Raw genomic sequence first — 22,671 nt, 5'->3', positions numbered from 1 at the left:
CACAGGGACACAGCGGCCGCCTCGCATTACTCCCGACATACCACTAGAGTGAGCCAGCACACCACAAATGAAGTTTTCTTGTTCTCCATTCATTTCAATGGGAAAAAACTTGCATTAAAATATTCATATTTAAAAAACTATAGAAGTAATAAACACCAAAAGTCATAGCAACTCATTCCAGCTCCAGCCGCACACAATGATATATCATATGTGAACCTTGTCTCAAAACTGTGGGGCGAGTTAAGGTCCAAAATTTCAGGCGGAAAAAGAATAATAACTAGAAAAATTTGCATTTCCTGCGAAAATGCAGTGTGGATGCTTAAAGCTGAAGCTGCATGCAAAAAGTAGCTGAAAAAGCTGAAAAGTTGCAGAAATTGTAAAAACTTTGCAGAAGCAAAAGAACTTTGCTAAAATGGAATAACTTAGCAGAACTGCAATATCTTAGAGGAAACATAATACTTGGCAGAAATACAATAGCATAGCAGAACTTTGCAGAAATATTGTAACTTACCAGAAACATGATAACTTCTCAAAAATACAAGAACTTAGGAGATATAGTATAAGATAACAGAAAGAATATATTTAGCCAAAAATACTTAAACATTACAGAAACACTATGATTTAGAAAAATAGTACAACATAGCAGAAATACTGTGATTTACCAGAGACACTGTGATGAACTATGAATATTGTAATTTTAAATTAATACTATGTTTTAGCACAAATACTATAATTTGACAGAAATACTATCATTTGGCAGAAATACTATGATACAGGAGAAGTACTGAGATGTAGTAAAAGTACTTTGATTTAACAGAAATACAATTATGGAGGAGTAATACTTTAAAATGGGAGAAATATTGATACACACACACACATACACAGAGCCTAAAGGGAAGAGTATTTGTGCCATGGAGTGTTAACAAGAATGTGAGGTCCATATTAGAAAAGCTCGTAAAATCACAAAAGTTTGCAGAATTGTAATAAATGATGAATATGAATTACTGGTCTGTGACAGTGTATTAATTTGTAGGGAAAAAAAATGTTGACCAAGGTGGAATCGAACCGGCGACCTTTTGCTTGCAGACCCGTGTCATTACCAACTGCGCCACTGGGAAAAAGAGCGGCCACTTGGAAAAACAGGGTGATGAGCAGTCAGAATTAGATCGAGGTGAGAGGCGAAAAACGCAGTTTTTTGGAGTTACAAAACGTTGTGTAACTCAAACACTAGGTGGACTAGAAGCATAATCCTTGTACTGGGTGAATCAGCGGACTTTGGTGTACTTTGACTGCGATTTTCATTGCTCTATGTACATCCGTCGCTGAGATATGACGAGAGAGGAAACAAAAGACCTCAGACATGATTGGCTGGCTGGGAAGCCGTGCAGGCCCTGATATGTGATATGAGTCTGAGTCCTCACAGAGGATTGGCTGCCTGGCAGAAATATATAGAAATAGTATGATTAAGCATAAATACTACATTTAGCAGAAATAGTATGATTAAGCACAAATCCTATAAAAAGCAGAAATAGTATATTAAGCACAAATCTTATAAAATAGCAGACATAGTATGAATTAGCAGAATAGTAATACGTTAAACAGAAAAATTGGAAAAGCAAAATGGACAGCTGAAAAAATGCTGAACATGCTGAGGGTCGCTTAAATATACTTGTTAAATGAAAAAAATCAGCAAAAAAATATATATAACAGCCACACAATCAGAAATATGTACACATAAGGAAGCACACATGCACAGAGAGACACACACACAAGATCCAATTCAGTCAACCAGTCTAAATATATTGAATTTGAATCTTAGAATGAGATCATCCCATTAAAAGCCTCTCTCTCTCTCTCTCTCTCTCTCTCACACACACACACACACACACACACACACACACACACACACACACACACACACACACACACACACACAGGGAGAGAGAAGTAAGTTTCTAGGTCAGCCTGGGAGCTGCTGAATTTGAATCCACCAATCAGAGAGGCTGTGCACTTTTCCCCACCAAAACGGGTGCTTCTGTTTACACACGCAGCACAGAGAGAGACACTGGATTATTGCAGTCTATTTCTCATAGTGACGACTCCCCTCAAACAAATGACCATAATTTCCTAACCGTAGGGGCTAGAACGGTCATTCTTACACCGTTTTGTTCAGAAGAGATGGGGGAATCTTCAAGTGTTGACAATTTATCATTAAAATATGAATTTTTAGAGATATATAACATGGATGACTTGTTGACTTAGAAGCCACGAATTCCCCAATATGCAAATTTGAATGCCTGAGGCCACATATATGATTGGCTGGCTGGGAAGCTGTGCAGGCCCTGATTTGTGGATTTGAATTCCTCAGCCCTCAGATATGATTGGCTGGCTTAGAAGCCATGAAGGCCCCAATATGCAAATTTGAATGCCTCAGGACACTTATATGATTGGCTGGGAAACCGTGCAGGCCCTGATTTGAAAATTTGAATGTCTCAGTCCTCACAGAGGATTGGCTGCCTGGGGACCTGGCAGAAATATATAGAAATAGTATGATTAAGCATAAATACTACATTTAGTAGAAATACTATGTTTTAGCACAAATACTATAAAAAGCAGAAATACTATAATTTAGCAGAAATACCATATTAAGCACAAATCATATAAAAAGCAGAAATACTATATTAAGCACAAATTCTATAAAAATCAGAAATACTATATTAAGCACAAATCCTATTAAAAGCAGAAATACTATATTAAGCACAAATCTTATGAAATAGCAGAAACAGTATGATTTAGCACAATAGTAATAAGTTAAACAGAAAAATTGGAAAAGCAAAATGGACAGCTGAAAAAATGCTGAACATGCTGAGGGTCCCTCAAATATACTTGTTAAATGAAAAAATCAGCATAAAAATGCACAGGGAGAGAGAAGTAAGTTTCTAGGTCAGCCTGGGAGCTGCTAAATTTGAATCCACCAATCAGAGAGCCTGTGTACTTTTTCCCGCCAAAACAGGTGCATCTTTTTACACACGCAGCAGAGAGAGGCACAGGATTATTGCAGCCTATTTCTCATAGTGAGGACTCCCCTCAAACAAATGACCATAATTTCCTAACCGTAGGGGCTAGAGCGGTCATTCTTACACCGTTTTGTTCAGAAGAGATGGGGGAATCTTCCAGTGTTAACAATTTATCATTAAAATATGAATTTTTAGAGATATATGACATGGATGACTTGTTGACTTAGAAGCCACGAATTCCCCCAATATGCAAATTTGAATGCCTGAGGCCACATATATGATTGGCTGCCTGGGAAGCCGTGCAGGCCCTGATTTGTGGATTTGAATTCCTCAGCCCTCAGATATGATTGGCTGGCTTAGAAGCCATGAAGGCCCCAATATGCAAATTTGAATGCCTCAGGACACATATATGATTGGCTGGGAAACCGTGCAGGCCCTGATTTGAAAATTTGAATGTCTAAGTCCTCACAGAGGATTGGCTGCCTGGGGACCTGGCAGAAATATATAGAAATACTATGATTAAGCATAAATACTACATTTAGTAGAAATACTATGTTTTAGCACAAATACTATAAAAAGCAGAAATACTATAATTTAGCAGAAATACTATATTAAGCACAAATCCTATAAAAAGCAGAAATACTATATTAAGCACAAATTCTATAAAAAGCAGAAATACTATATTAAGCACAAATCCTATAAAAAGCAGAAATACTATATTAAGCACAAATTCTATAAAAAGCAGAAATACTATATTAAGCACAAATTCTATAAAAAGCAGAAATACTATATTAAGCACAAATTCTATAAAAAGCAGAAATACTATATTAAGCACAAATCCTATTAAAAGCAGAAATACTATATTAAGCACAAATCTTATAAAATAGCAGAAACAGTATGATTTAGCACAATAGTAATAAGTTAAACAGAAAAATTGGAAAAGCAAAATGGACAGCTGAAAAAATGCTGAACATGCTGAGGGTCCCTCAAATATACTTGTTAAATGAAAAAATCAGCAAAAAAATGCACAGGGAGAGAGAAGTAAGTTTCTAGGTCAGCCTGGGAGCTGCTGAATTTGAATCCACCAATCAGAGAGCCTGTGTACTTTTTCCCGCCAAAACATGTGCCTCTTTTTACACACGCAGCACAGAGAGGCACAGGATTATTGCAGCCTATTTCTCATAGTGAGGACTCCCCTCAAACAAATGACCATAATTTCCAAACCGTAGGGGCTAGAGCGGTCATTCTTACACCGTTTTGTTCAGAAGAGATGGGGGAATCTTCCAGTGTTTACAATTTATCATTAAAATATGAATTATTAAAGATATTTGACTTCTAATGCACCATAACTGAGTAGAGCGAAGCAAAAACTGCCTTGACTTGCCCTCAAACAACGCTTTGTGACTTGAAATCTATTTGGAGTATCGATATCATTCTTTCACCGTAAGAGACAGCAGGCTTTGGTGAACAATCATGGAAATTTTCAGGTCTCTGTGGAAATCCAACAAAAAGTTATGACGAGAGAAAAAAGTGGTTCATTTCCACAGTTTGAAATCTGAAGAAATCTGAGCGAAGGACGAATTTCCTACCCTCAAACAAGTCCAACTCATTTCAGAACGGTAATAGGTGAGAAAGAAATTCTTGAATTGTGAGCGTCAGGGGTGTCTGAAGATATTCGGGGACAAGCCTCATGTCTTAACTTTGCTTCGTTAAGGAGATATGACGATTCGAATATGCCTCTCATTACAGAAATCCAGCGGTGATTTTGAACAAGCTCTCCATTCACCTTATATGGAGAGTTTTCTGACATTGTGTTGGTCTGAGGAGATTTGCGAAAATTCTATAAATCCCACAACAATGATAGTGACCTTTCCTGAAAGCCAGCAAAAATACCTACGTTTTGATGTATAATTTGTGGAAGTTGAGTGAAAATTGAGCAAGTAGCAAACAGTTGTTCGGACATGAAGAGAAGACTGCAAAACCTTCAGTGACACACTGGAAGCCAAGAGCATAGCAACCATAACAACGCATGTATTTTGTGAAAAATCACAATTTTGCAACTCAAAACTTTAAGAGGCATAAAAGTAAAACAGTAGAAGATTTGAAAAAGCTGAATCATACCTGAATAGCCCAATAATTTGTGAACATTTTAAAATTTGAATGGTTGTTCTAGGTGAAAATATGAGGAAGTAGTTAAGTTTCAAAAACAAGCAAATTTTAGCAGAATTGCAGAAGTTTCCCATTCATTTCAATGGGACAAATTAAAGGAAAAAAGCTTAATATTTTAAAAAGTATAATAGCAAAAAATACCAAAAGTCATAGCGCACATTAGCAGAAATAGCAGAATAGTTTAAAATTTGAACGGTGAAAATCGGCTGAAAATTGTGGAAGTAGTTAAGTGCCAAAAAGTGTACGGAAGCAACTAGAACTAGAAAAATTTGCATTTCCTGCGAAAATGCAGTGTGGATGCTTAAAGCTGAAGCTGTATGCAAAAAGTAGCTGAAAAAGCTGAAAAGTTGCAGAAATTGTAAAAACTTTGCAGAAGCAAAAGAAGTTTGCTAAAATGGAATAACTTAGCAGAACTGCAATATCTTAGAGGAAACATAATACTTGGCAGAAATACAATAGCATAGCAGAATTTAGCAGAAATATTGTAACTTACCAGAAACATGATAACTTCTCAAAAATACAAGAATTTAGGAGAAATAGTATAAGATAACAGAAAGAATATATTTAGCCAAAAATACTTAAACATTACAGAAACACTATGATTTAGAAAAATAGTACAACAGAGCAGAAATATTGTGATTTACCAGAGACACTGTGATGAACTATGAATATTGTCATTTTAAATTAAGACTATGTTTTAGCACAAATATTATAATTTGGCAGAAATACTATAATTTAGCAGAAATACTATATTAAGCACAAATCCCATAAAACGCAGAAATACTGTACTATGATTTAGTAGAAAAACTATAATTATTCAGAAATACTACATTTAGCAGAAATACTATATTAAGCACAAATCCTATGAAAAGCAGAAATAGTATGATTAAGCATAAATACTACATTTAGCAGAAATACTATATTAAGCACAAATACTATAAAAAGCAGAAATACTATAATTTAGCAGAAATACTATATTAAGCACAAACCCTATAAAAAGCAGAAATACTGTACTATGATTTGGTAGAAAAAACTATAATTAATCAGAAATACTATATTTGGCAGAAATACGGTATTTGGCACAAATCTTATAAAATAGCAGAAATAGTATGATTTAGCACAATAGTAATAACTTAAACAGAAAAATTGGAAAAGCAAAAATGGACAGCTGAAAAAATGATGAACATGCTGAAGGTCCCTCAACTATACTTGTTAAATGAAAAAAAAATCAGCAAAAAAATCTATAACAGCCACACAATCACAAACATGTACACATAAGAAAACACACATGCACAGAGAGACACACACACAAGATCCAATTCAGTCAACCAGTCTAAATATATTGAATTTGAATCTTAGAATGAGATCATCCCATTAAAAGCCTTTCTATCTCTCTCTCTCTCTCTCTGTCACACACACACACACACACACACACACACACACACACACACACACACACACACACACACACACAGGGAGAGAAAAGTGAGTTTCTAGGTCAGCCTGGGAGCAGCTGAATTTGAATCCACCAATCAGAGAGCCTGTGCACTCTTTCCCTCCAAAACAGGTGCATCCTTTTTACACACGCAGCACAGAGAGACACAGGATCATTGCAGTCTATTTCTCATAATGACGACTCCCCTCAAACAAATGACCATAATTTCCTAACCGTAGGAGCTAGAACGGTCATTCTTACACCGTTTTGTTCAGAAGAGATGGGGGAATCTTCAAGTGTTGACAATTTATCATTAAAATATGAATTTTTAGAGATATATGACACGGATGACTTGTTGACTTAGAAGCCACGAATTCCCCAATATGCAAATTTGAATACCTGGAGCCCACATACATGATTGGCTGGCTGGGAAGCTGTGCAGGCCCTGATTTGTGGATTTGAATTCCTCAGCCCTCAGATATGATTGGCTGGCTTAGAAGCCATGAAGTCCCCAATATGCAAATTTGAATGCCTCAGGACACATATATGATTGGCTGGGAAACCGTGCAGGACCTGATTTGAAAATTTGAATGTCTAAGTCCTCACAGAGGATTGGCTGCCTGGGGACCAGGCAGAAATATATAGAAATACTATGATTAAGCATAAATACTACATTTAGTAGAAATACTATGTTTTAGCACAAATCCTATAAAAAGCAGAAATACTATAATTTAGCAGAAATACTATATTAAGCACAAATCCTATAAAAAGCAGAAATAGTATGATTAAGCATAAATACTACATTTAGTAGAAATACTATGTTTTAGCACAAATCCTATAAAAAGCAGAAATACTATAATTTAGTAGAAATACCATATTAAGCACAAATCATATAAAAAGCAGAAATACTATATTAAGCACAAATTCTATAAAAAGCAGAAATACTATATTAAGCACAAATCCTATTAAAAGCAGAACTACTATATTAAGCACAAATCTTATGAAATAGCAGAAACAGTATGATTTAGCACAATAGTAATAAGTTAAACAGAAAAATTGGAAAAGCAAAATGGACAGCTGAAAAAATGCTGAACATGCTGAGGGTCCCTCAAATATACTTGTTAAATGAAAAAATCAGCATAAAAATGCACAGGGAGAGAGAAGTAAGTTTCTAGGTCAGCCTGGGAGCTGCTGAATTTGAATCCACCAATCAGAGAGCCTGTGTACTTTTTCCCGCCAAAACAGGTGCATCTTTTTACACACGCAGCAGAGAGAGGCACAGGATTATTGCAGCCTATTTCTCATAGTGAGGACTCCCCTCAAACAAATGACCATAATTTCCTAACCGTAGGGGCTAGAGCGGTCATTCTTACACCGTTTTGTTCAGAAGAGATGGGGGAATCTTCCAGTGTTAACAATTTATCATTAAAATGTGAATTTTTAGAGATATACGACATGGATGACTTGTTCACTTAGAAGCCACGAATTCCCCCAATATGCAAATTTGAATGCCTGAGGCCACATATATGATTGGCTGCCTGGGAAGCCGTGCAGGCCCTGATTTGTGGATTTGAATTCCTCAGCCCTCAGATATGATTGGCTGGCTTAGAAGCCATGAAGGCCCCAATATGCAAATTTGAATGCCTCAGGACACATATATGATTGGCTGGGAAACCGTGCAGGCCCTGATTTGAAAATTTGAATGTCTAAGTCCTCACAGAGGATTGGCTGCCTGGGGACCTGGCAGAAATATATAGAAATACTATGATTAAGCATAAATACTACATTTAGTAGAAATACTATGTTTTAGCACAAATATTATAATTTGGCAGAAATACTATAATTTAGCAGAAATACTATATTAAGCACAAATCCTATAAAAAGCAGAACTACTATATTAAGCACAAATCCTATAAAAAGCAGAAATAGTATGATTAAGCATAAATACTACATTTAGTAGAAATACTATGTTTTAGCACAAATATTATAATTTGGCAGAAATACTATAATTTAGCAGAAATACTATATTAAGCACAAATCCTATAAAAAGCAGAAATGGTATGATTAAGCATAAATACTACATTTAGTAGAAATACTTTGTTTTAGCACAAATCCCATAAAAAGCAGAAATACTGTACTATGATTTAGTAGAAAGACTATAATTAATCAGAAATACTAAATTTAGCAGAAATACTATATTAAGCACAAATCCTATGAAAAGCAGAAATAGTATGATTAAGCATAAATACTACATTTAGCAGAAATACTATATTAAGCACAAATCTTATAAAAAGCAGAAATACTATATTAAGCACAAATCCTATAAAAGCAGAAATAGTATATTAAGCACAAATCTTATAAAATAGCAGAAATAGTATGATTTAGCACAATAGTAATAAGTTAAACAGAAAAATTGGAAAAGCAAAATAGACAGCAGAAAAAATGCTGAACATGCTGAGGGTCCCTCAAATATACTTGTTAAATGACAAAAATATGAAAAAAAATTTATGACAGCCACACAATTACAAATATGTACACATGAGGAAACACACATGCACAGAGAGACACACACACAAGATCCAATTCAGTCAACCAGTCTAACTATATTCAATTTAAATCCTACAATGACATGCTGCCAAATAAGGGCAGGGTCCTCTCTCTCCCACTAAACACACACACACACACACACACACACACACACAGAGGGAGAGAGCTGCCGAATTTAAATCCACCAATCAGAGTGGCTGTTTACGTTTTCCCGCCAAAACAGGTGCATCTTTTTACACACGCAGCACAGAGAGGCACAGGATTATTGCAGTCTATTTCTCATAGTGAGGACTCCCCTCAAACAAATGACCATAATTTCCTAACTGTAGGGGCTAGAGCGGTCATTCTTACACCGTTTTGTTCAGAAGTGATTGGGGAATCTTCAAGTGTTGACAATTTATCATTCAAATATGAATTTTTAGAGATATATGACATGGATGACTTGTTGACTTAGAAGCCACGAATTCCCCAATATGCAAATTTGAATGGCTGAGGCCACATATATGATTGGCTGGCTGGGAAGCCATGCAGGCCCTGATTTGTGGATTTGAATTCCTCAGCCCTGATATGATTGGCTGGCTTAGAAGCCATGAAGGCCCCAATATGCAAATTTGAATGCCTCAGGACACATATATGATTGGCTGGGAAGCCGTGCAGGCCCTGATTTGAAAATTTGAATGTCTAAGTCCTCAGAGAGGATTGGCTGCCTGGGGACCTGGCAGATATATATATAGAAATACTATGATTAAGCATAAATACTACATTTAGTAGAAATACTATGTTTTCGCACAAATACTATAAAAAGCAGAAATACTATAATTTAGCAGAAATACTATATTAGGCACAAATAGTATAAAAAGCAGAAATACTATATTAGGTACAAATCCTATAAAAAGCAGAAATACTATATTAGGCACAAATCCTATAAAAAGCAGAAATACTATATTAGGCACAAATCCTATAAAAAGCAGAAATACTATATTAGGTACAAATAGTATAAAAAGCAGAAATACTATATTAGGTACAAATCCTATAAAAAGCAGAAATACTATATTAGGCACAAATCCTATAAAAAGCAGAAATACTATATTAGGCACAAATAGTATAAAAAGCAGAAATACTATAATTTAGCAGAAATACTATGTTAGGCACAAATCCTATAAAAAGAACAAATACTATAATTTAGCAGAAATACTATATTAGGCACAAATCTTATGAAAAGCAGAAATAGTATGATTTAGCAGAAATACTGTATTTAGCACAAGTACCGAAAAGTACCAGAAATACTATGATTTAGCAGAATAGTAATAACTTACAAAATTACAAATATGGAGGCATATTGAAACAGAAATGCACAGAGGGACACACAAACACATGCTCTAATCCAGTCAACCAGTCTAACTATATTCAATTTAAATCCTACAATGACATGCTGCCAAATAAGGGCAGGGTCCTCTCTCTCCCACTAAACACACACACACACACACACACACACACACACACACACACACACACACAGAGGGAGAGAGCTGCCGAATTTAAATCCACCAATCAGAGTGGCTGTTTACGTTTTCCCGCCAAAACAGGTGCATCTTTTTACACACGCAGCACAGAGAGGCACAGGATTATTGCAGCCTATTTCTCATAGTGAGAACTCCCCACAAACAAATGACCATAATTTCCTAACCGTAGGGGCTAGAACGGTCATTCTTAAACCGTTTTGTTCAGAAGAGATGGGGGAATCTTCCAGTGTTAACAATTTATCATTAAAATGTGAATTTTTAGAGATATATGACATGGATGACTTGTTGACTTAGAAGCCACGAATTCCCCAATATGCAAATTTGAATGCCTGAGGCCACATATATGATTGGCTGGCTGGGAAGCCATGCAGGCCCTGATTTGTGGATTTGAATTCCTCAGCCCTGATATGATTGGCTGGCTTAGAAGCCATGAAGGCCCCAATATGCAAATTTGAATGCCTCAGGACACATATATGATTGGCTGGGAAGCCGTGCAGGCCCTGATTTGAAAATTTGAATGTCTCAGTCCTCAGAGAGGATTGGCTGCCTGGGGACCTGGCAGATATATATATAGAAATACTATGATTAAGCATAAATACTACATTTAGTAGAAATACTATGTTTTCGCACAAATACTATAAAAAGCAGAAATACTATAATTTAGCAGAAATACTATATTAGGCACAAATAGTATAAAAAGCAGAAATACTATATTAGGTACAAATCCTATAAAAAGCAGAAATACTATATTAGGCACAAATCCTATAAAAAGCAGAAATACTATATTAGGCACAAATCCTATAAAAAGCAGAAATACTATATTAGGCACAAATAGTATAAAAAGCAGAAATACTATAATTTAGCAGAAATACTATGTTAGGCACAAATCCTATAAAAAGAACAAATACTATAATTTAGCAGAAATACTATATTAGGCACAAATCTTATGAAAAGCAGAAATAGTATGATTTAGCAGAAATACTGTATTTAGCACAAGTACCGAAAAGTACCAGAAATACTATGATTTAGCAGAATAGTAATAACTTACAAAATTACAAATATGGAGGCATATTGAAACAGAAATGCACAGAGGGACACACAAACACATGCTCTAATCCAGTCAACCAGTCTAACTATATTCAATTTAAATCCTACAATGACATGCTGCCAAATAAGGGCAGGGTCCTCTCTCTCCCACTAAACACACACACACACACACACACACACACACACACACACACACACACACACACACACACACACACACACACACACACACAGACAGACACAGAGGGAGAGAGCTGCCGAATTTAAATCCACCAATCAGAGTGGCTGTTTACGTTTTCCCGCCAAAACAGGTGCATCTTTTTACACACGCAGCACAGAGAGGCACAGGATTATTGCAGCCTATTTCTCATAGTGAGGACTCCCCACAAACAAATGACCATAATTTCCTAACCGTAGGGGCTAGAACGGTCATTCTTAAACCGTTTTGTTCAGAAGAGATGGGGGAATCTTCCAGTGTTAACAATTTATCATTAAAATGTGAATTTTTAGAGATATACGACATGGATGACTTGTTGACTTAGAAGCCACGAATTCCCCAATATGCAAATTTGAATGCATGAGGCCACATATATGATTGGCTGCCTGGGAAGCCGTGCAGGCCCTGATTTGTGGATTTGAATTCCTCAGCCCTCAGATATGATTGGCTGGCTTAGAAGCCATGAAGGCCCCAATATGCAAATTTGAATGCCTCAGGACACATATATGATTGGCTGGGAAACCGTGCAGGCCCTGATTTGAAAATTTGAATGTCTAAGTCCTCACAGAGGATTGGCTGCCTGGGGACCTGGCAGAAATATATAGAAATACTATGATTAAGCATAAATACTACATTTAGTAGAAATACTATGTTTTCGCACAAATACTATAAAAAGCAGAAATACTATAATTTAGCAGAAATACTATATTAGGCACAAATAGTATAAAAAGCAGAAATACTATATTAGGTACAAATCCTATAAAAAGCAGAAATACTATATTAGGCACAAATCCTATAAAAAGCAGAAATACTATATTAGGCACAAATCCTATAAAAAGCAGAAATACTATATTAGGCACAAATAGTATAAAAAGCAGAAATACTATAATTTAGCAGAAATACTATGTTAGGCACAAATCCTATAAAAAGAACAAATACTATAATTTAGCAGAAATACTATATTAGGCACAAATCTTATGAAAAGCAGAAATAGTATGATTTAGCAGAAATACTGTATTTAGCACAAGTACCGAAAAGTACCAGAAATACTATGATTTAGCAGAATAGTAATAACTTACAAAATTACAAATATGGAGGCATATTGAAACAGAAATGCACAGAGGGACACACAAACACATGCTCTAATCCAGTCAACCAGTCTAACTATATTCAATTTAAATCCTACAATGACATGCTGCCAAATAAGGGCAGGGTCCTCTCTCTCCCACTAAACACACACACACACACACACACACACACACACACACACACACAGACAGACACAGAGGGAGAGAGCTGCCGAATTTAAATCCACCAATCAGAGTGGCTGTTTACGTTTTCCCGCCAAAACAGGTGCATCTTTTTACACACGCAGCACAGAGAGGCACAGGATTATTGCAGCCTATTTCTCATAGTGAGGACTCCCCACAAACAAATGACCATAATTTCCTAACCGTAGGGGCTAGAACGGTCATTCTTAAACCGTTTTGTTCAGAAGAGATGGGGGAATCTTCCAGTGTTAACAATTTATCATTAAAATGTGAATTTTTAGAGATATACGACATGGATGACTTGTTGACTTAGAAGCCACGAATTCCCCAATATGCAAATTTGAATGCATGAGGCCACATATATGATTGGCTGCCTGGGAAGCCGTGCAGGCCCTGATTTGTGGATTTGAATTCCTCAGCCCTCAGATATGATTGGCTGGCTTAGAAGCCATGAAGGCCCCAATATGCAAATTTGAATGCCTCAGGACACATATATGATTGGCTGGGAAACCGTGCAGGCCCTGATTTGAAAATTTGAATGTCTAAGTCCTCACAGAGGATTGGCTGCCTGGGGACCTGGCAGAAATATATAGAAATACTATGATTAAGCATAAATACTACATTTAGTAGAAATACTATGTTTTAGCACAAATACTATAAAAAGCAGAAATACTATAATTTAGCAGAAATACTATATTAAGCACAAATCCTATAAAAAGCAGAAATAGGATGATTAAGCATAAACACTACATTTAGTAGAAATACTATGTTTGAGCAAAAATCCTATAAAAAGCAGAAATACTATATTAGGCACAAATCCCATAAAAAGCAGAAATAGTATGATTAAGCATAAATACTACATTTAGTAGAAATACTATGTTTTAGCACAAATAGTATAAAAAGCAGAAATACTGTAATTTAGCAGAAATACTATATTAGGCACAAATCTTATAAAATAGCAGAAATAGTATGATTTAGCACAATAGTAATAAGTTAAACAGAAAAATTGGAAAAGCAAAATGGACAGCTGAAAAAATGATGAACATGCTGAGGGTCCCTCAAATATACTTGTTAAATGAAAAAATCAGCAAAAAAAATGCACAGGGAGAGAGAAGTAAGTTTCTAGGTCAGCCTGGGAGCTGCTAAATTTGAATCCACCAATCAGAGAGCCTGTGTACTTTTTCCCGCCAAAACATGTGCATCTTTTTACACACGCAGCACAGAGAGGCACAGGATTATTGCAGTCTATTTCTCATAGTGACGACTCCCCTCAAACAAATGACCATAATTTCCAAACCGTAGGGGCTAGAGCGGTCATTCTTACACCGTTTTGTTCAGAAGAGATGGGGGAATCTTCCAGTGTTTACAATTTATCATTAAAATATGAATCATTAAAGATATTTGACTTCTAATGCACCATAACTAAGTAGAGCGAAGCAAAAACTGCCTTGACTTGCCCTCAAACAACGCTTTGTGACTTGAAATCTATTTGGAGTATCGATATCATTCTTTCACCGTAAGAGACAGCAGGCTTTGGTGAACAATCATGGAAATTTTCAGGTCTCTGTGGAAATCCAACAAAAAGTTATGACGAGAGAAAAAAGTGGTTCATTTCCACAGTTTGAAATCTGAAGAAATCTGAGCGAAGGACGAATTTCCTACCCTCAAACAAGTCCAACTCATTTCAGAACGGTAATAGGTGAGAAAGAAATTCTTGAATTGTGAGCGTCAGGGGTGTCTGAAGATATTCGGGGACAAGCCTCATGTCTTAACTTTGCTTCGTTAAGGAGATATGACGATTCGAATATGCCTCTCATTACAGAAATCCAGCGGTGATTTTGAACAAGCTCTCCATTGACTTTATATGGAGAGTTTTCTGACATTGTGTTGGTCTGAGGAGATTTGCGAAAATTCTATAAATCCCACAACAATGATAGTGACATTTCCTGAAAGCCAGCAAAAATACCTACGTTTTGATGTATAATTTGTGGAAGTTGAGTGAAAATTGAGCAAGTAGCAAACAGTTGTTCGGACATGAAGAGAAGACCGCAAAAGCTTCAGTGTCACACTGGAAGCCAAGAGCATAGCAACCATAACAACGCATGTATTTTGTGAAAAATCACAATTTTGCAACTCAAAACTTTAAGAGGCATAAAAGTAAAAAGGTAAAAGATTTGAAAAAGCTGATTTATACCTGAATAGCCCAATAATTTGAGAACATTTTAAAGTTTGAATGGTTGTTCTAGGTGAAAATATGAGGAAGTAGTTAAGTTTCAAAAACAAGAAAATTTTAGCAGAATTGCTGAAGTTTCCCATTCATTTCAATGGGACAAATTAAAGGAAAAAAGCTTAATATTTTAAAAAGTATAATAGTGAAAAATACCAAAAGATATAGCGTAAATTAGCAGAAATAGCAGAATAGTTTAAAATTTGAACGGTGAAAATCGGCTGAAAATTGTGGAAGTAGTTAAGTGCCAAAAAGTGTACGGAAGCAACTAGAATAATAAAGAATAAAGAGAAACAGGAACTCAATAGTGTGGATGCTTAAAGCATCCACACAATAATAATAATAATAAAGAATAAAGAGAAACAGGAACTCTATAGTGTGGATGCTTAAGCATCCACACAATAATAATAATAAAGAATAAAGAGAAACAGGAACTCAATAGTGTGGATGCTTAAAGCATCCACACAATAATAATAAAAATAAAGAATAAAGAGAAACAGGAACTCAATAGTGTGGATGCTTAAAGCATCCACACAATAATAATAAATCCGAGCAATAGTAATAAGTGTGCCTTCGCATAGGCACACTTAATTATACTTTACCAGACTTAACCAAAATATATATGCTTTCCTTACTTTGCTCCTGCTTTAAAGGAAAAAACCTTGGTCACTTCGACAAGTGTTTGTTATTCTATTACTGCATGTTATATGAAAAGTCTAGCAATCTCCTATGTGACTCATGAATATTACTTTTGTTTTAGTTATATTCCTCTACAAACTTTAGTTGACTTCTACAGTGGCCTATTTTGTTAATGGCATGAGTTAAATCAAAAAGTTTCTCTCCTTTAGCATTTGGCATTTTCCCAACAATATAATCTAGTACCATATTCTAAACCCAGACAATAAAACAGAAATTTTATTTTTAAAGCAAACATCAGCAACCCAAAATCAGCAGCCAAAACATTAAGTCTGCAAAGTATCCCCTTTCTCTCCCCAACCTAGTCAATTGTTTGTCCCCCTTTATTCATGCTAACCTTGGTCCAGTTATCAGTCCAGTCATTCACACACATTCACTGAAAAGAAAAACAATTGTCTATCATTTTTGGTCTGGATTGACATGCGGCAATCCTTTTAGACAGGAACTCCAGGTTCCCACAGGTAGCCTTCTCCTCAGCCAGTTATAATCTGGAAAGGTCACCTTATATTTGCTCTCCCGAAATTTTTTTTTCAGCGCTGTTAATTCAATCTTGCAGGCCTGCTTACAAAAAATGAGAAAAGAGAGCTGATTATTAGCTCATCAAAACACAAAACATAATCACCTGTCAGGTTTTCTCTAAGTGGACTGTTAGAAATTTAAAGGGCCCAATTCTAGACATGTCCATGTTTACTAAAACTCCCTCTATTAAAATAAGAAAACAACCCAAACCTAACTGACAGAATCCACCCATCACTCAAACAACAACCCCAAAGATCTTAAACACAAAAAATTTGCTTATTAATCTATCGATATGTTATGGAGATTAGAACTTCAGGGCCACAAAGGTTTTGCCCTACTCTCGGGTTAACTAATACTTACATAGTCTGAAATCAGACTTAAAATCACTCCCTCTGTTCATTTTCCCCACATCATATCTCAGTGGTTGGCCTCAGATTCCACAGTGTCCTGAGAGTCAGAGGTCAACTGATATAATTTCACCTGCTATATACACAGAAAATCTTGTTAACAGCCACACAGTTTGCACACAGTAATGTTCCCCTTTAAGCGCTTTAACATACTTAGATTTAGCATAAGATATAAACCTGTTATAACAATGTGTCCTCACTAAATTATACATTTCATGTCCAAATCTGCACCTCTAAACAGACCTGACCACCTTATTTAATTATCCTGTTACTTTACCATTATATATTTCACCAACTAATTCTTCTCAGTCTCTGCTATGTTTCCTCCATTGAAAGCCTCTGACACACAGCCACACAGGAAGCTTCTTTCTCACCACTCATTTCAGCTAATTTGCATACTGAGTCATATCTCAAGAAGTTACCGTGACAAGAGAAAGGTGTATTTAAATCTTACCACATTATTAAATTATTTTATTTTCTTCCAAGAGTAATCACTTGTTTTGCTCAATCGACACGAACACTTCCAATTCACTATTTTAAAACTACTTTAATCTTTTAATCACTTTTTCATTTTCACCAACATCACTCTCTTGTCATGAAACTTTCCTGAGTTATTCCTCAACTTCAGGGTTTGTGTGTTCACACTGTTTTAACACTAATACACAGACTCACATGCTCAACATGCTGTCTAATCTTCATGAGCTCTCTCGTAGTTGTAAGGTTAATGCATTTTCTGTTTGTGTGTGTGATTTTGTGTGTTTCTTTTTGCAGTGTTTCAGACTCCTTCACAATTTTCCCACTTGAGCAGTCAGTTTTTTCTTTCCCAAATTTGCTAACCCAAATTTTGATTTCCCACCTTAAATAACAGCATTCCTTGTCTTCAGCGTGCTCAGCAGAGCTCATCAGGACAATTAACAATTTTCCACACATATCACCATTCTTTCAGCTCAGTTTTGCAGCATCATTCACGCAATACTCTCATCATCGTCTCACACACACCAGCTTTTCTCTCAAAACAATGTGCACCTCAAATCATTCATCCAAATAACAATTTTACACTTCACCTACAGTGGGGCAAAAAAGTATTTAGTCAGCCACCGATTGTGCAAGTTCCCCCACCTAAAATGATGACAGAGGTCAGTAATTTGCACCAGAGGTACACTTCAACTGTGAGAGACAGAATGTGAAAAAAAAATCCATGAATTCACATGGTAGGATTTGTAAAGAATTTATTCGTAAACCAGGGTGGAAAATAAGTATTTGGTCAATAACAAAAATACAACTCAATACTTTGTAACATAACCTTTGTTGGCAATAACAGAGGTCAAACGTTTACTATAGGTCTTTACCAGGTTTGCACACACAGTAGCTGGTATTTTGGCCCATTCCTCCATGCAGATCTTCTCGAGAGCAGTGATGTTTTGGGGCTGTCGCCGAGCAACACGGACTTTAAACTCCCGCCACAGATTTTCTATGGGGTTGAGGTCTGGAGACTGGCTAGGCCACTCCAGGACTTTCAAATGCTTCTTACGGAGCCACTCCTTTGTTGCCCGGGCGGTGTGTTTTGGATCATTGTCATGTTGGAAGACCCAGCCTCGTTTCATCTTCAAAGTTCTCACTGATGGAAGGAGGTTTTGGCTCAAAATCTCACGATACATGGCCCCATTCATTCTGTCCTTAACACGGATCAGTAGTCCTGTCCCCTTGGCAGACAAACAGCCCCATAGCATGATGTTACCACCCCCATGCTTCACAGTAGCTATGGTGTTCTTGGGATGCAACTCAGTATTCTTCTTCCTCCAAACACGACGAGTTGAGTTTATACCAAAAAGTTCTACTTTGGTTTCATCTGACCACATGACATTCTCCCAATCCTCTGCTGTATCATCCATGTGCTCTCTGGCAAACTTCAGACGGGCCTGGACATGCACTGGCTTCAGCAGCGGAACACGTCTGGCACTGCGGGATTTGATTCCCTGCCGTTGTAGTGTGTTACTGATGGTGACCTTTGTTACTTTGGTCCCAGCTCTCTGCAGGTCATTCACCAGGTCCCCCCTTGTGGTTCTGGGATCTTTGCTCACCGTTCTCATGATCATTTTGACCCCACGGGATGAGATCTTGCGTGGAGCCCCAGATCGAGGGAGATTATCAGTGGTCTTGTATGTCTTCCATTTTCTGATGATTGCTCCCACAGTTGATTTTTTCACACCAAGCTGCTTGCCTATTGTAGATTCACTCTTCCCAGTCTGGTGCAGGTCTACAATACTTTTCCTGGTGTCCTTCGAAAGCTCTTTGGTCTTGGCCATGGCGGAGTTTGGAGTCTGACTGTTTGAGGCTGTGGACAGGTGTCTTTTATACAGATGATGAGTTCAAACAGGTGCCATTCATACAGGTAACGAGTGGGGGACAGAAAAGCTTCTTACAGAAGACGTTACAGGTCTGTGAGAGCCAGAGATTTTCCTTGTTTGAGGTGACCAAATACTTATTTTCCACCCTAATTTACGAATAAATTCTTTACAAATCCTACCATGTGGATTCATGGATTTTTTTTTTCACATTCTGTCTCCCACAGTTGAAGTGTACCTCTGGTGCAAATTACTGACCTCTGTCATCATTTTAAGTTTTTTGGCCGCTTTAATTTCTCCATTTCTGTTTATCCATGTTCCAGAAAGCTCAAACCTGTTCCCAATTCTCCACCAACCCTGACCAACCAGAGCCATAAAACATCCTCCCATCCAGCTGCAAAGTGGGTTCCCTCATGTGGGACATCGAGGAAATCATCCACCAGAAACTTCTGAATGAGCCAGGCCCCAGTACCAGTCCACCAAATCTATGCTAAGTTCCCACTTCTGCTCGTTCAGCGGTTATTCATTGGGCTCACACTGCCAGGTTCACCTGTAATCCCAGAGTGAGTAGAACCCTTTTTTGATTTTGATGATGTGGTTCTGTTGGCTTCATTGGGTGATGGCTTTGTTACGAAATATATATATTCTTAGTGCTTATTTTCTGATTAGATTGTTTTATGTATTTTAATAATAGAAGCCTTTATAAACCAAGGGCAGATGTGAGAAAGAACTAGGTCAGAGGGTGACAGGTCGCCAGCAACAGAGGCTTTAGTAAGGGGAAGTTAAGAAACAGGAAGTTTAGTGCAGAGCTGCAGAGGCATATTAATAAAATACAGGAAATCAGACAGAAAAAGCAGAACTAAGTAACGCACACACACACACACACACACACACACACACACACACACACACACACACACACTAGTCCGACCAGAAGGAGTTGTTTTGAATGAAACTGTGTGTGTCTGTGTGTGACGTATAGCAGAACTATATACGTATTTTGGCTGGCAATGCCTTTAGAACTGGGGGTGCGTGCTCTTGTCTGCAGTTCTCTGTTTCCGGAAATGTACAATAGAGATCATTTTTTGAGCTTTGACCACTCTGAGTCGGAAGTCTTTCTCTTTCGCCAAAAGAATTCCAAAGAACCGAATTTAATAGCCTCCAGCTCACACTTGAACAGTTCGCAGCTGAGTGTGAAGCTGTGGGAATGACAATCAGCACCTCCAAATCTTAGGCAATGGTCCTCAGGTGGAAAAGGGTGGAGTGCCCACTCCAGGTCAGGCACGAGTTCCTGCCCCAAGTGGAGGAGATGAAGTATCTCGGGGTCTTGTTCACGAGTAATGGGAGAAGGGAGCAGGAGATTGTCAGGTTGACTCGTGCTGCGGCTGCAGTGATATGGATACTGTACCAGTCCTTCGTGGTTAAGAGGGAAGTATAAAAACAAAGCTCTCAATTTACCAGTTGATTTGTATCCCTACCCTCACCTATGGTCACGAGCTGTTGGTAGTGATCGAAATAACGAGATCATGGATACAAGTGGCAAAAATGGGCTTCCTCCGAAGGGTGGCTGTCCTCTCCTTAGAGATCCTGGTCCTCCACATCAAAAGGAGCCAGTTGCGGTGGTTCGGGCATCTGACAAGGATGCCTCCTGGGCGCCTCCTGGGTGAGGGAGGTGTATGATCCAGGCATGTCCCACCAGGAGGAGGCCTGGGGCAGACCCAGGACACGCTGGAGAGATTATATCTCTCGGCTGGCCTGGGAACACCTTGGTATTCCCCCAGACAATCTGGAGGAGGTGGCTGGGAAGAGGGAGGTCTGGGCTTCTCTGCTAAGGCTGCTATCCCCGCGACCCGGCCCCAGATAAGTGGAAGAAAATGGATGGATGGATGAATGGATCAATGGACATATTTGATGGTATGGCTCTCTCTTGCAAGCTGACCCCCCGACATATCTGAGTCTGACACTATCAGGTTGTGAGAAATTATTGCAAATATTCATTTAAAGAAACGACATAACAGAAACCAATCTGTAAATATTCTGTTTTTATTAAAGCTTTTTAGATGCAGTTGTTGCACATCTTGAAAGTTTCCTGATTTTCTTTTTATTTACCCAAACCTAAATAGTGTTAATTAACAGTGTTAATTTCTCATAAAGATGTATTCTGGTCATTTTGACTTTTCTTACAGAAAATGTGCAAATTAAAAGAAATTTCACAGAATACATATAAAGATACTTATAAAAATACATTTGTATAAATAAGAAAAGTGACAGTGCATGTTTTGGGACACCTGAAGATCTATTCTTAACACTATTACATGTAATTTGTGATATATACTGTGTATGATATATATGAAATAGAACTCAAAATATATAATTTTACAAGCATTTAGAAACAATGAATGGATGTAAAGAAAGAAAAAATGCTGTCGATAATTATATTAAAAAGATGAAAGGAAGAAAAAAAAAGAATTTATGTTCCTTTGGTCTCATATTTGAAAGAGGAATAGTTAACAGACATGAAGATAAAGATACACTTACAAGCAAAAGACCTGGACTTCACTTAATTTCAGGCCACTGCATAGTACTAATTACTAAGCCTCTATGTTACGGGGCACCCACAGTATATATTTAAATGTTTTGCCCATGCATTGTCAGGCTAATTTTTTTATTGGTGATTTAATTAACCGGATGCTTAAAATTGTTTGTGTCATTCTGTTCAGGGCAGGGTCATTCCCACCCGAAAATATTTTAATGTAGATAAAAACATACTAGAGCTACTCTTTCTGATGTGTCCAACTAAAGTGCACCTGAACAAACCCAACAACCCTTATAAATAGTAACATATCAGATTTCTGCTGACATTACATTTTTTTCATTTCATTATTAAAAGAGATCGTGTTCTGCTGGCCTTTCACATGGAAACCAGCACAGATGCTATTGCTGGCTTGATAGAAGGCATAACCACAGCAGCAGGAGGAAAGCAATTCTGGGATTAATCTTGTGGGATACTCCACTTGAAACTGTAGTTGTAGGTACAACAGTTGTAGCTGAAGCAGTAGTGGAACTAGTAGTCAGTGCAGCAGTAGTGGAACTAGTAGTCGGTGCAGCAGTAGTGGAAGTGACAGTGGTTGGTAGAGGTGTGGTGGAATTGTCCGTGACAATGACAGGAACTATAAAATATTTTTCAAAAATAGATTAATATATATTTCTGTACAGACTAAAATAATTTATTTATCACTGATTAATTACCA

The sequence above is a fragment of the Rhamphochromis sp. 'chilingali' genome, assembly GCF_963969265.1.
Source record: "Rhamphochromis sp. 'chilingali' genome assembly, chromosome: 1".
Classification (NCBI taxonomy): domain Eukaryota; kingdom Metazoa; phylum Chordata; class Actinopteri; order Cichliformes; family Cichlidae; genus Rhamphochromis; species Rhamphochromis sp. 'chilingali'.
The sequence above is the reverse complement of the archived record's forward strand: the minus strand, read 5'-3'. Positions refer to the sequence as shown.